This window comes from Pseudorasbora parva, chromosome 11, assembly GCF_024679245.1.
Source record: "Pseudorasbora parva isolate DD20220531a chromosome 11, ASM2467924v1, whole genome shotgun sequence".
NCBI classification, from domain to species: domain Eukaryota; kingdom Metazoa; phylum Chordata; class Actinopteri; order Cypriniformes; family Gobionidae; genus Pseudorasbora; species Pseudorasbora parva.
The window spans coordinates 29907535-29921904 of NC_090182.1; the positions used below are offsets into that span (position 1 = coordinate 29907535).

Sequence of the window (14370 nt, forward strand, 5' to 3'; positions counted from 1 at the left end):
TTCAAAATCAAAGCAACAATCCCTGCCATTATAACGCTTAGATTAGCCAGGACTTTTTCAAATATAACTCAGATTGTATTCGTCTGAAAGAAGAAGTTCATTTACACCTAGGACGGCTTAATTTTCATTTTTGGGCGAACTATCCCTTTAATGTTTTTGTCAAAGCCATGATACATTTTTTGTCAAAGTTCAAAAGAAAAAAAAAAAATTTGAGCATATTTGCATTTACTTTTTTGTAACAATTTAAAAGACACATTTATCAATTTAATGTGCCCTTGCTGGATAGACGTATTAATTGTAAATGGTCGTGTAGCCTATACAGTGTTTACAAAGGAAATAACTTTAATTAATATTTAATATTTTAATCTAAAATTGCAATTAAATACAATTTATTACAACAACTGACTAAAAAAAAATATATATATAAAAAAAAAACATACATACAAGCATTTCAATGATAATGTAGCCTATTCAGTTCCAAAGGAGTAACTTTAATAACTTTATCTAAAATTTGATTACAACACCAACAACAAAATATATTTGTAACCTCATGTTGGCATATAAACATGCAGTAAGATGTTAATTTGACAGATTTAACAAATCCTGGCAAGCAATTACTTGTGAGTTTGAGAATAGTTGTACTTATTTAATGAACCAGCTAGAAAAAAAATTAAGTTTGTCAACCAGACTGCACAGTGTTTGATTTTGCAAACAGCCAACAAGGACAACTCAACAAAAGATGTGCTGAAAATTTATTTCTTTGTACTGTTTCATGGCAGAACTTAAAAAATAAATAAAATTCCCATTCAGCCCAGACTATAACCTCACAGCTTGCAAAAATATCTCTTTGCTGTGCTGTAGAATAAGCAGCGGCGCTGAAACACTCCACATATTCTTACAAGATCAAGGTAGTACTGAGAGTGTCTGTGACAACGCTCATAATAATACAGTGTAAAAGTGTGCACTTGTGTGTCTTGTAGAGTTGAAATTCACACTTTGTGTGCATCTATAAGCATAATGTTAAAACGCACTCCACCCTGTCTGTGCTTTACCAGTCCTGGAGAATGAGGTTGTGAGGTGGTGGATGACGCCACTGCCTGACCACCGTGCCAGGTGAGATCACAGAATGCAAGCGGACACACGCATACATGAGTGCACGGCAGCTGGCTCATAACAGCCACAGCGGGAGCCTCCCTCAGCTGCCGAAGGACACTCCTGACCTCTCACCTGCCTCTACCTCCACAGCAGCACAGCCAATTAGTCCCATATGCTCACCTCTGCCTCCTCCAGCCCAGAGACGGAGCAGCTGCGGGCTTTGATGTGGTCAGACCGGTATAATATATAGGGCTGAGCGATATATATTGTTCTAGGTTATGCTATACTGTTTATATCGTGCTATATAGTACCGTACTGCTGCAAGTTATTGACAGGTTAGACTGATAAAAAAAAAAAAAAAAAAAAAAACATGTATAAATAAGAAAATTAAAAGCGGGGCATGCATGATGTCACAAAGTTTTATTAATCACAATAAGATGTGAAAACACAAGCTTAGTGCATTACTCGCGCTGACTGACACACAGGGAAAGAGTGGGCATAGAAAGATGCCTTTCTCAGACAGCAATCCCCAATTCGGTTTTCTTTTACAGCTTATTGCACTTGAATGATCAAATAAAAAGGCTAGTAGCGCTGTGCGATTAATTGTAATTGATTGTTTTTGGCGTCCAATAGTAATGAAAACAAGATAATCGACGTGAAATGATTATGGTTGCCGCTGTCGTATTCCGTCCCGTGCCTCTTCCTTTCCCTCTCTAACAGCCCAAACTTGACCTCTACGTGATCCAAATAAGTGAGTGTTGTAAAATGCAGTCTGTTGTTGCTAAACTGTAAAATAAACCGAAAATAAAAATTACCCCATGATTTACTCACTCTCAAGCCATCCCATATGACATTCTTCTTTCAGACGAATACAATCAGAGTTATTTAAAAAAAATGTCCAAGCATTATAATGGCAGTGAATGAGAGCCCACAATTTGAAGCCTAAATAAGTGCATCCATCCATTATAAAAAGTAATCCACCCAGCTCAAAGATGTTAATAAAGGCCTTCTGAAGCGAATCGATGGGTTTGTGTAAGAAAAATATACATATTTAACACATTATGAAGTAACTTCCGCTAGACCGCCTTCCGTATTCAATTTATGGAAAAAGTGTAACTGTCGTGTTTTAAACTTCAAGTTTTTAACTGCGAGATTGACTTTAGCAGTCGCGAAAGATATTTGTTTCCTAGGCTGCCTCCTGTGTAAGCATTCCGAGACAGGCGGAAAATGCATAAGCAAAGTATACTGCGGGCTTCAGACATTAGCCTAAAGGTCAAAAGCCTACACTCAAATATGAGAGAATGTCGTTTTGGTAATTATCCTTGTAAACACAGTCGGTTATTTCTTAAGGCAGTGTAAACACTGAGAAAGAGAGAGTGTGTAACAGTATATTGGGTCCGTGCAGCTCTTGAATTGGAAGCAGCCTAATAAATCTGCTGCAGTCATTATTGTTAATAAAATAACACAAGACAAAGATAAAATCACTCACTGTTCTTGAATGAATAAACTGTTGGTTTAATAAGGATTAGTCCATTTAATGTATACAACAGTGCTATTTTACATTTCATTACCTTATTAAATTTCTGTTTTGGCTCGGAATACTGCTGTTAGTATATCTTCCTAAATCACTGTTTATTTCATTTGTATTTTTTTTGCCGGTTTTATGTTCAGTTGTAGTTTTTGTCGGTAAGTTTTGTAGTTTTGCTTTGTTTGTAATTTTGTTTATTTGTTCTTACTGTCTAGTATTCGTTTTTGCTTAAGTATTGATAATTGTGAAATTTCGCTGTGATTTAATATGACTCATTGAATGAAATAAGACTTTGATAATATCACCCACCTATAACCGTGATTTCAATATTGAGCAAATAATTGTGATTAAGATTTATGCCATAATCGAGCAGCCCTCCACACTAGTGGTATGGATCACAAAAAGCACAGTTTAGATCATATAGTGGTTTTTGATTCATAGACGGGATAATTTTCATTTTCACTTGAATGTGTAAATTGGCAAAAAACAAAAAAAAAACAAAAAAACAACAAGTGTAAATGATTAACTTTCACTCTATGATGGTTAAACTTTGCAATGAATCTGTAAATCACATGGGTGCTGATTATTACATTTCTGTATTTCTTACTATGTTAAATAAACTTACTGTACCTAAAAAAAACTTAATTTAATTATATATCTTTGTTTATTTGTGTTTATCTTATTGATTGTAGCTGGATTCTTTGTTCTTATTTTCAATAACAAATATAAAACATATAAAACACTTCTTTTACTTGTTATTTCTGAGCCAAATTTGATGTGTGATTAATGTGCAATTAATTATATTTATTAATCGGCACATCATGCAACTATAACTATTACTTTATTGTGATATACATCATTTTTGTAAAATCGCATTTATAATTTTGTGAAATGTGGTTTTGCTGTCCCCTAATACCGGGGAGTCAAACCACATGAAGATCTAATCGTGTATGTGTTGACCAAGCATCAAATTCATGAATCTGACAACATAAATGAAGACTAGCATCAGAGGGACAAGATTAAATGCATTTCAGAGGTTTCCCTCAAAATCAGCATGTGAAAATGTGAAAAACTCCACAGATTCTGCCTGTCACTACTAATTATTACAGTTATTCGTATGATCTAAACCTTCCCAGAGCACTTAATTTGAAAGGGATGTGCTAGCGGTTTGGGTCTCTATGGAGACTTCCCTGGCACAGAAGACACCCGAGCCCATTTCCTGCTGAGCTGCTGTTTGCTGGAGGAAGTGGCAAAGCTGCAGTGGAACAGCATGCACCACATGAGCGCCCACCCTCAGGGTCAGCGGTCCTGTGAGAGACAACCGTCGATCTCACTTCCAGCCTCTCACAGCTCAGCGCTCTCTTTGGGAATGGCAGGATGGAGAGCAACATAGGCAGAAAATCCAATTAAGCTTCATTATTGTGTTCAAAATACACTCAGAAATGTGACATACACAAACTGTAAGTGGCACACGAGTAGCCCCAGGACTGGAAGCGGAGCGAAACGCATCCGGTGTGGTTCAGAGGTGGAACCACTGCATATCGTATTTATCCATCTAAAGCTTGGTTCAGTTCACCATGTACACAATTGGAACTATGCAACTGAAGTAGTTTAGATATGCTAGACAACTAGTAGTGCATGCTCTTAGGTTGTATCTGAATACACTTTCCCAGTGTTGTGTCCAAACTTTTGACTGATACTGTATATAGAATACAGTATATATACAAAGAAAGTGTGTCAAGACTTTTGACTGGTATTATACTATAATATACACAAAGAATACCAGCCGATATATCGATCTCAGATTTTTTTTACTCCCTAGTATTAGTATTGTTATCGGCCCCCAAAAGCCCATATCGGTCGGGCTCAAGTAAAAATCCAGTTAAAAATCAAGGAACATTGTCACATGCTTAAAAGTTGATTGTTGAATCATGCACAGCAAACAACAGCAAAATATAATTGTCATGACAACGGTAAATATTCTATGGGCCTTATCATACACACGGTACAATGAGGTGGCAGGCGCAAGTGTTTCTATTTTTTTGCAGGTGCATTGTTAGCATGTTACTATTTTGAGGCAATTGAAATCAACCGTGCCATTTACCAACTGAAACCTGGTCTAAAGCCAATAGCGCAGTATTTTTTGTCTTATTTAATGAGCATGTTAGTAATGTGCACCTGTAGGCGGGTGCACAACGTGTGTACACTCTGCTTATTACACACACTGAATACACTTTTGCTAGTTTAACGACGGAACCTAGTTGTAACGTACAATAACCAATCAGAGGCTCAGCCACTACCAGGGTTTTTTGACCATTCGCAGCGTGTGTACGATAAGGCCCATAGATACTTACCGGCGTCATGACAATTATCTTTTTTTTTGTTTGTTTGCTGTGCATGATTCAACAATCAACTTTTAAGCATGTGACAATGCTCCTTGATTTTTAACTGGATTTTTACTTGAGCTTGACCGATATGGGCTTTTAGTACAGTACCAATCAACAGTCTTGACACACTTTCTCAGTGTTTTGTCCAAACTTTTGACTGATACTGTATATATATACACAGTATAAACATACACTGTCAGAAAAAAGGTACACTGATGTCACTGGGGCGGTACCCTAAGGTACAAAAGGTGCTACTATGTACCTTTAAGATACTAATACACACTCCTAAAGTACTGATAGATACTGAAAGATGTATCTTTTAACTTTTATTACCAGAGGGTACCGCCCCAGTGACAGCACTGTACCTTTTTTTCTGAGAGTGTACATGCAGAACAAACATACAAATGAAACATTTGTTTTCAGGTTCCGCGTGAATATTCATGTGCTGTGAGATGCGTGGGCACGGGCTTATGTCAGTGGCCTATCTGCGGCATATACGCTGATGTCGACATATCATCGACAGGGTCATATCAGCCAATAGAATCGGCAGACGGAGAAATCTGTCTGACTCTAATTTTTACTGTATTACTTTTGCATTAAAACATTTCGAAGCTACTTGGCAATGAGTGTTTTGCTATCCCCGTCGAAGAGATTTTTTTTTCTCAAGCCAATTCAGAGCAAAATCATGAACATAATAGATATCATCAGAAGGCAACAATATTTCCCTGTCCTATTTGTGACATTTTGAGACTTGTTTATAAAAGAACAAGAGCTTAACTGTCTAACCAGCTTGTTTTGCTGCACGTTTGGCTCAAATTAATCAGCAGATTGTCGTGTTTATCCTCATTTATACTATATAACATTGTCTTAATGCTGGGTGTAATTGAGCAGACTATAAATAACAAACAAACCATGGGTCACGACAAGAACCGTCCTGATCCTTCTGTGTCTCATGAATACACACACAGTATGGCACTGAGCAATAACCAAAGAGCTGAACAGGATCATCACACTCTGAATAAAACATGTGAATGACAACATGTGATCAATATTCAACACCTTCATTAGGTACACAACGACCTTACGGTACAAAGCAGAGATTTACACCTCAGTGATCGGAAAGAGCGACCCGATCTGTGCCATGTCTGCTATAGCGACTGTGCAAAATGTACCCTTCACGCTTCTCTCAGAGCCAGTCCAATCCAGACACAGTCCCCAGCCGGCCCCTCTAGAGACTCTCAACAGTGCTCTATGTGAGCTGAATTTGAGGCCATATGATGTGCTAGTACTACTGCTGCTGATCAATCCCCCTAATATTTCAATTCAATTATCAGATTCGCTTTTGTAGGAATTTCTTCCCAAATGTGTCCTGCATCTGTCTCACGTCAATACACTTCAGTACCACATCAATACAATAAACACCGTTACTACTAATAAACAGTTCACAGAAGTATATATTAATCCGGTAACACTATTTTAAGGTTCAGTTATTAACTATTAGTTGCTTATTAGCATGCATATTACTAGGATATTGGCTGTTTATTATGATTATAAAGCACATATTAATGCCTTATTCTGCATGACCTTATTCTATATCCCAATACCTAAAACTTAATGCTACAAAAAATACCTTACTAACTATTAATAAGTAGTAAATTAGGAGTTAAGTGTGGCAAAAGTTGTAGTTAATAGTGAATATGTGTTCCCTGTACTAAAGTGTTACCATTAATCCTTATTAAAGCTACACAATTCAGTCCAAAGCAATGAGTGGATTTTATCTGTCTTTTTAATAAAAAATAATGACAGAAATCACATCAGCGGGTTTATTAGGCTGCTGTCACTTTAAGAAGATCTGGATCTGGCATATCCGATGTCCTCACAACTCTGGGATGCATTCATTTAACTCATTTAAAACTATGCTTACAGAGATACTCAACAAATTAAAAATGTTAGCATACTTTTTTGTTGGTTCAAGCGTGAAAAGAGAACTCTACTCCGCGCTGTCTGAAGCGGCATTCTTTGCGCATGTGTGTCCTGTGTGTGTGTGTGTGTGTGTGTGTGTGTGTCTGTCACACATTCACACACTTTTGAATGGTCTCATAAATTGAATAATTTAATATATCGAACTACATTACTTGCACTGTATGTTGGATTTAAAAATGTATTCAGCGAAAACTAAAAGAAAAGGGAAAAAGGATGCTGTCCAGGCAATTTTGTTTAACACATTTTTATCTCCTCATATTTCAATTTACCCGTCAAGCAAAGCAGGTGAAATATGATTATTTTGCCATGTAGAATCAGCAGCAGCTGAATAGCGGCACAAGAAACTCTGTGTGTCTGGCCACAATGAATGCGACAGATAATTTCACCATCAGTGACAAATAATGGGGTGAAAGATGGAAGGAGTATATCTACAGTACCAGACAGAAGGGTTGCATGTACAATAGACTAAAAAATACCACTAACTGTTACCGACAGGAAGGGTGCGAACTCTGAATGTTGTGAAAAAGTTATCGTTTCTGTTTACTGTGGTTATAACAGAGTTCCTCATGGAATGCTGACAACAATTCAAACTCGTAAAATACAGCCACACCTGCCTGTTGCCAACAAAGGGAGGTTAAACGGCATAAACATTCCTGATTAGGAATTGCAATGCATTTTAAGCACACGCTGCAAAAAAATAAATAAAAAATGATATGACAACATATGTTTTTACATCACTTGCATCAGAATAAGTTATACAAGATTCAACTCATTTTAACTCGATTTTAATGTAATTTAAGTTGAGATGACTTATTCAGCCAAGTTGTTTGTACATAATTGTACATATTATATATATATATATATATATATATATATATATATATATATATATATATATATATATATATATATTTTTTTTTTTTTTTTTTTTACATTTAAGTAATGCAGAGACTATGATTATGAGTAGGGTTGGGTGATATATGTATACTGTATAGACTATAGACTAAGATTTTTTTTTTTTTTAGCAAAAACATATTCAGCAGGGAGGCATTAAACTGATCCAAAGTGACAGTAAATACATTCATAATGTTCAACAAGATTTCAATTTCAAATAGATGCCCTTCTTTTGAACTTTCTATTCATCAAAGGATACTGGAAAAAATGCATCATACAATTTTCACAAACAATATTCATTAGCACAACAATATTCAACATTAATGATAAGAAACGTTTCTTGAGCAGATAATCAGCATATTAGAATGATCTATGAAGGATCATGTGACACTGAAAATTCAGCTTTGCCATCACAATAATAAATTACATCTTATAATGTATTAAGATATAAATATTTATTTTAAATTGCAATAATATTTCACAATAATATTACTGTTTTAACTGGATAAAAATAAATAAAAATAAAAATACATGCATCCTTGATGAGCACATGGTTTTCTTTAATGAATATATATGGACAAAGATGACATGGACATATGTGTGTGTGTGTGTGTGTGTGTGTGTGTGTGTATTTTTATTATTATTATTATTATTTCTTTCTGAAACTTATTATATATATATATATATATATATATATATATATATATATATATATATATATATATATATATATATATATATATATATATATATATATATATATATATATATATATATATATATATATATATATATAGGACGGCTCCTCAAAATCAAAAAGAACAGCTTTTTAATTTAATACATTGATTAATCTTTTTCCATGTCAGACACAAGTCAAATCAGGTCATGTCTAATTTTGTTAAGCTTGCACACTGCTCTTCTATACCCATAGCAAAACAAATGGATCAATTAAAACAACAGTCCTCCCTGCTGAAATGGCTTTCAATTTACTTTTACTTATTCTCCCTAGCAATTACATAATTAGAATTAAATTACATTATTAAAATCTGTGATTTCCCTTTCAACACACAATAGTCCATCATACCTCAGTTCATTTATAGACACAAAAACAATGGCAGGGCAAACATGAAAAGGTTCAATCCATTTAGCCTCCTGTTACCCAAAACCTCATATCAACTCATTACACTCTTATTCATGTGTAATTCAGCTGAGAGAACGTGTCATGTCATGAGTCACAGGAGCGTACAAATTAGGTGCTTTCAAAACAAGTGTAGCCTACACTCACGCTTTCTGTTTGTTTTGCTCAGAGACTCACGGTAGAATAAAAGTCATCTTTTTTTAAGGGCTAAACGTCCATATTTTAGCTGGCGTTAATCTGTAAGTCTGTAAGAACATGAAGGGACTGACAGCCATGGTGTTCATGCCACCAAACATCACTTTTATGTATTCTGGTCATAAATGTTAAATGGTTTAGCATTGTAAACTATGTAAGCCAACAGTGGTGCTCTTTCATCAAAGACATAAATCAGATCAATCTGCCACATAATCTTTTAAAACTGACAGCTGCTAAATGACATTTTAATGACCTTCAACTCGGGGTCTGCCTGCAGGGTGTTCTGCATGCCAGAGGAACAAACAAACCCAAATATACCTGCTTTTTGTTAAAGGACTTTGACAGCCTTTGATACAAGCTTGACAAAAGAACCGAACTTATTATATTGTAAAAAGGAGTGTAAACAGTCACTTACAAAATCGAAAACAGCTGTGATCAAAACTGATCCAAACCGCTGTTCGTGGATTAATGCTTTGATTTGAAAAAGTAGCATGAGTTTCCAACAATCAAAAACATGTGAGTGATGCTAATAACAAATAAATAACTAAAAATAAACTACAAAACTATACATTTTTTATAGATGTACTATAAATGAATAAACACTTAAATTAATTAAAAGTTACAGACTCAATATGTAACAATGTACTGTACACAGAACAGCTGATCACATGCACATAGTCGTATTATATTTTGCTTTAGAAAAAAGAAAAGAAAACAGCATTTTACAGTAAGAGCTAGAAATGGAGTGCACAATAACGTGGCAGTTGTTGAGAAAAGCTGTTTTTTTATTAGTATACTGTCATTTATTTTTAATTATTGTCGTGGCCCCTTTTAAACATTTCTAGTGGGCCCCAAACCCCAGATTAAGAACCACATCTATCTATCTATCTATCTATCTATCTATCTATCTATCTATCTATCTATCTATCTATCTATCTATCTATCTATCTATCTATCTATCTATCTATCTATCTATCTATCTATCTATAATACGTTTAAGAAAGGAGTTGGAAAAAATAAAGAATACAAAATAAAATAATTATAAAATATGGGATTAGCCAATTTTAGTCTCTACGTGAAAGAAAAGATTACAAGCCACTGTATTATTTTTCTTTCTCTTATTATGAGGTCTACGCTGAATTTCTCAGGGATATTTATGTTTTGACGCAATAGTAACGATATGCGCAAATTCACATTAGGAGAGAGGGCTGTATAGCATTAATCATCCCTTCATTTCTGTCTAGGCAAGTACAAGAGAACATCACTGCTGATCGCTACTAAAGTGAAAATCCTGTTAGTCAGCATCACCAAGCAGACCTTTATCCAGACAACGTCGAAATAAAGCGCAACAGCGACTGGGCAGGTTAAGAAGTAAAACACACCGACTCCAGTGCGCTGTTCTTAATATGTAGCGAGCCCACTACCTAGAGAGCATTTTGAAGCGCCTATGATGCCCCAAACCACTGTCTAGCTAAGCAGCTCAGTAGGGTTTGCAACACAGCCCTAGTTCACAGAATTATTCAAACTTCTCCGCTACTGGGTTACTTCAGGGTGCATTAAACGAGGCTATCTTTAATCTGACAGTTGAACTGATCCCCAAAAGACTGAGTTTAAATCCTGCCCAAAGCGCAACTAACTACAGCACAGCGAGATACATGACCACATACTCACATACCAGCTTTAAATGTCGAACATTCTTTTCTTCTGTCATCTTGAAAGAAACCAAAGGGGCAAACAAAAGGAATCGTGGTATCAGAAACAAGTGTTACGGTCTCTCCGCGACGCAGTATGTCTCGAAAACGCAACTTTAGAGAAATGAGTGCAGCGCGAGCACAGAGAGACAATCGCAGGAAACCGGGCTCCTCCCACCGGCTACACACGCGCAGAGTCTCCCGAATGATGGCTATGAGCGCCTATGGTCTCTTCCAGACAGGTTCTCGTTATTGGCAGGGTCATTAATCACCAGACGGCACTCCCGCGTCTATAACGTTAGCAATATCAACCATAAAAGGAATTATGTATGTTGTGGTCGGCTGTGGACCGGCAAGGAGCAGCCGTGACCCATTTATTACACTTCGCGTATAACTGTGCCTAAACCGTTGAGAGATGATATGTTATTAACGAGAATCCCACAGAGATGTATGGTAAACAGAATTACTCATGGACAGCTATATGAGAGCAAATGCAATGATGATAAAGAGGGTCATTTGCGTGTCTCAGTTAGGGGTTTACAACAAACAGGAGAATGGGCTAGTTGGCATATGTCTTTTTTTTCTCTCTCCAGTGAATTATATTACTTCTATATAATCACATACTTTTAAGCTTCGTCTTCAAAAAAGCTATTTCACAGTGATTTGATAAAAGATAGGCTAATTAAACACACATTTGTATTTTGTGGGTTGTGTCGCAAAGGGATTAGACAAGCTGAAAAATGAAACATCAAATATGTAGCCTAAAAAACAAAACAAAACCAACAACAACTATCAAACCATTTTTGGGCCAGGAAAATGAACACTAATCAGTACATTCTAACTTTATATAATGTACACTTATAGTTAAAGACATAATGAATAATATATTAAAAACATGTGATAACTCTGCACCCGACGTGCCCCAAGCTATAGCAAAAACATACTGTACAAGAAGTTCTGGTTAGTTCTGGTTTCTCTTGATTCGAGAGCTCCTCTGTATAACAAGACGGACTGATTACACTTTAAAAAGCTATAAAATCCAAAACAAATTACTTCATTGCGTCACAAGAATGTATTAAACACACAACCAGCAGTTGGAGTTTATTACCAACATCCTGATATTCAGCTAAACATTTTGAACCTAATTTCCTTTTTTCTGAAAACAAAAAACAAAACAAAAACATGCAAATTTTAGTAGACACATGGTATTAGCTGTTAAAGTATGAGCAGACCCCCTGCTAAGGGCATCCCACTGAGATAAGGCCATGCTGTCCTACCACTTGGCTCTGACTCGTGTCTGGACTCTGGAGTGTTGTGTGACCACTCAAAACAACAAAAAATTCAAAACAAACAATTGCTAATTGCTTCCTGGGTTGTTAGTCCAGAAATACAGTGCAGATTCAGTCTCAAGGCACTGCTGACAAAACAATTTACACTTGCACTTACAACAGAGTTCAGGGCACTTTCTAACTGCCAATTATGATTGACCTTGCAGTGGAGGTTCAGTGAGAGCCATAGGTGCAGCATATCCATGGTCAACTAAGCAAAAATGACGTTTGAATACTGTATATAGAGATTTTTTTAAAAAATGAGATTAGGGGAGAGCAGGACACAACGTCTCAGTTTGTGTAAATGCACTTGGGGTTCAGAGTATTTATTTATCCCCACATCGATTTCACATCTCTAGTACAATTTTGTGGTTTTGTTTTATTAATACAGTGTATACTTTTTTCTTGATTTCCCCCGAAAGAATGGAAGTGAAATGTGACAACATGCCTTATAGGTGGGGGAACAATGTAAATGACAGCTTAAAATGTTACCTGAAAAAATAAAATAAATAAAATAAAATAAAATAAAATAAAATAAAATAAAATAAAATAAAATAAAATAAAATAAAATAAAATAAAATAAAATAAAATAAAATAAAATAAATAAAATAATAATGACATTTTTAATAATTAAAAATATACACATTTTTGACAACAAACACATCGCTAAACAGCATAGTTAAGAACATAACAATAATTAATAATTTCTAAACATTCACAGTCATTATTCACACTTGTCTCATGGTTTCTGTAAATAATTCATAAAAGTATTGAATATAATAGCATATATCTAATAGGGGGCTCATTGTAACACAGTGTTACAACATGCCCTGCGCACACAACTGTAACACACATACGATTAACATAATATCAGATTTGTCTTATTTTAAATAAACACACACACACACACACACACACACACACACACACACACACACACACACACACACACACACACACACACACACACACACACACACACACACACACACACACACACACACACACACACACACACACACACACACACACACACACAACTGAGATTAAAAGTAAGAAATGTACTTTTGCTATGGTTAAATAAATGTTCAATAATATATTTCAAAGATTCTTAAATTTCTAAACATTTTTTCTCTAAATAATGTTGATATGGCAACTATTGTTTTAATCCTACACTGTAAAAAATTTGTGTTGGTTTTTGTTGGTTTAACTTTAAAAAGTAAGTAACCTGGTTGCCTTAAAATGTTGAGTTTATTGAAATAAAAAAATTGAGTTGATACAATGAAGGAACTTTGTTTAGTAAATAGAAACTCAAAATATTATTGTATCTGAACCACATAAAATTTTTCTAAATCATGGAAATAGCACTATTTGGCATATTTTACTGTTTCATCAGAAATAAAACACACACAATTACCCAATATGCTTACAAAATCTTTTAATAATATTTTAATAAAGGTTGTCAAAAAATAATTTAATTTCAATGAACTCAAAATTTTAAGGCAACCAGGTAACTTTTTTTCTAAATAATTGTTTACAGTGTAGAATACTGTAGACACAAAATAATTAGTACCCCAAAATTGTAAAATTTCTTTGTAAGCTATGTGTCACGACACTAGGCGATTTGTGCAGAACCAACACATTTTCACGTGCATGTGATTAGGGGAAGCTGTCTAAAACTGTACAAAAATGTATTTGTAATCTTCTGTTAAAATTGACCAAACTCAACGTACACTATGTAATGGAGGACGATAAGGTTTGCAAGACGTCAAAGAACAGCCTCTGATTCGTAAAATGTGCTGCAGTGCCATACACAGTTAAGTGAGTTTCTCATCCTTTATCAGTGCTTATATGCTTCAAATTATTAGTTTGTTTCTATAAGCTACAAACAAGGAAGACTGCATAGATGCAGGGCTTAATATTCTATAGGCTATTGTTAATATTCTGGAATATTGACAGGAAAAATGTGTAAATGTATGTTCTCGCTTCCATAATTCAAAAAAATAAAAAAATAAAAAATCAAATATGATTGACACTGCAGTAATTATTACAGTGAAAAGTAGAGTAAAGTTTTATTATAATAAAAGTTATTTTCATTTTGGGGGAAACATAGTAAGTTCATGACACCCCT

General features: G+C 35.0%; 1 protein-coding gene across 5 annotated transcripts in view; it reads right to left on the reverse strand.

Annotated features, from left to right (window-relative positions):
- The window catches only part of mid2 (midline 2), a 216986-nt gene that overhangs the window by 107987 nt on the left and 94629 nt on the right, over positions 1–14370 (reverse strand). For 2 of the 5 annotated variants that reach the window (XM_067457770.1, XM_067457766.1), the window contains exon 1: positions 10896–11085. The exons of 2 other annotated variants lie outside the window; for them this stretch is intronic. The gene's annotated coding sequence lies outside the window, so the exon portion shown is untranslated. Of the gene's footprint in view, positions 1–10895; positions 11087–14370 lie in introns of those variants that run through there. One more of the 5 variants, XM_067457768.1, reaches the window with a different exon arrangement.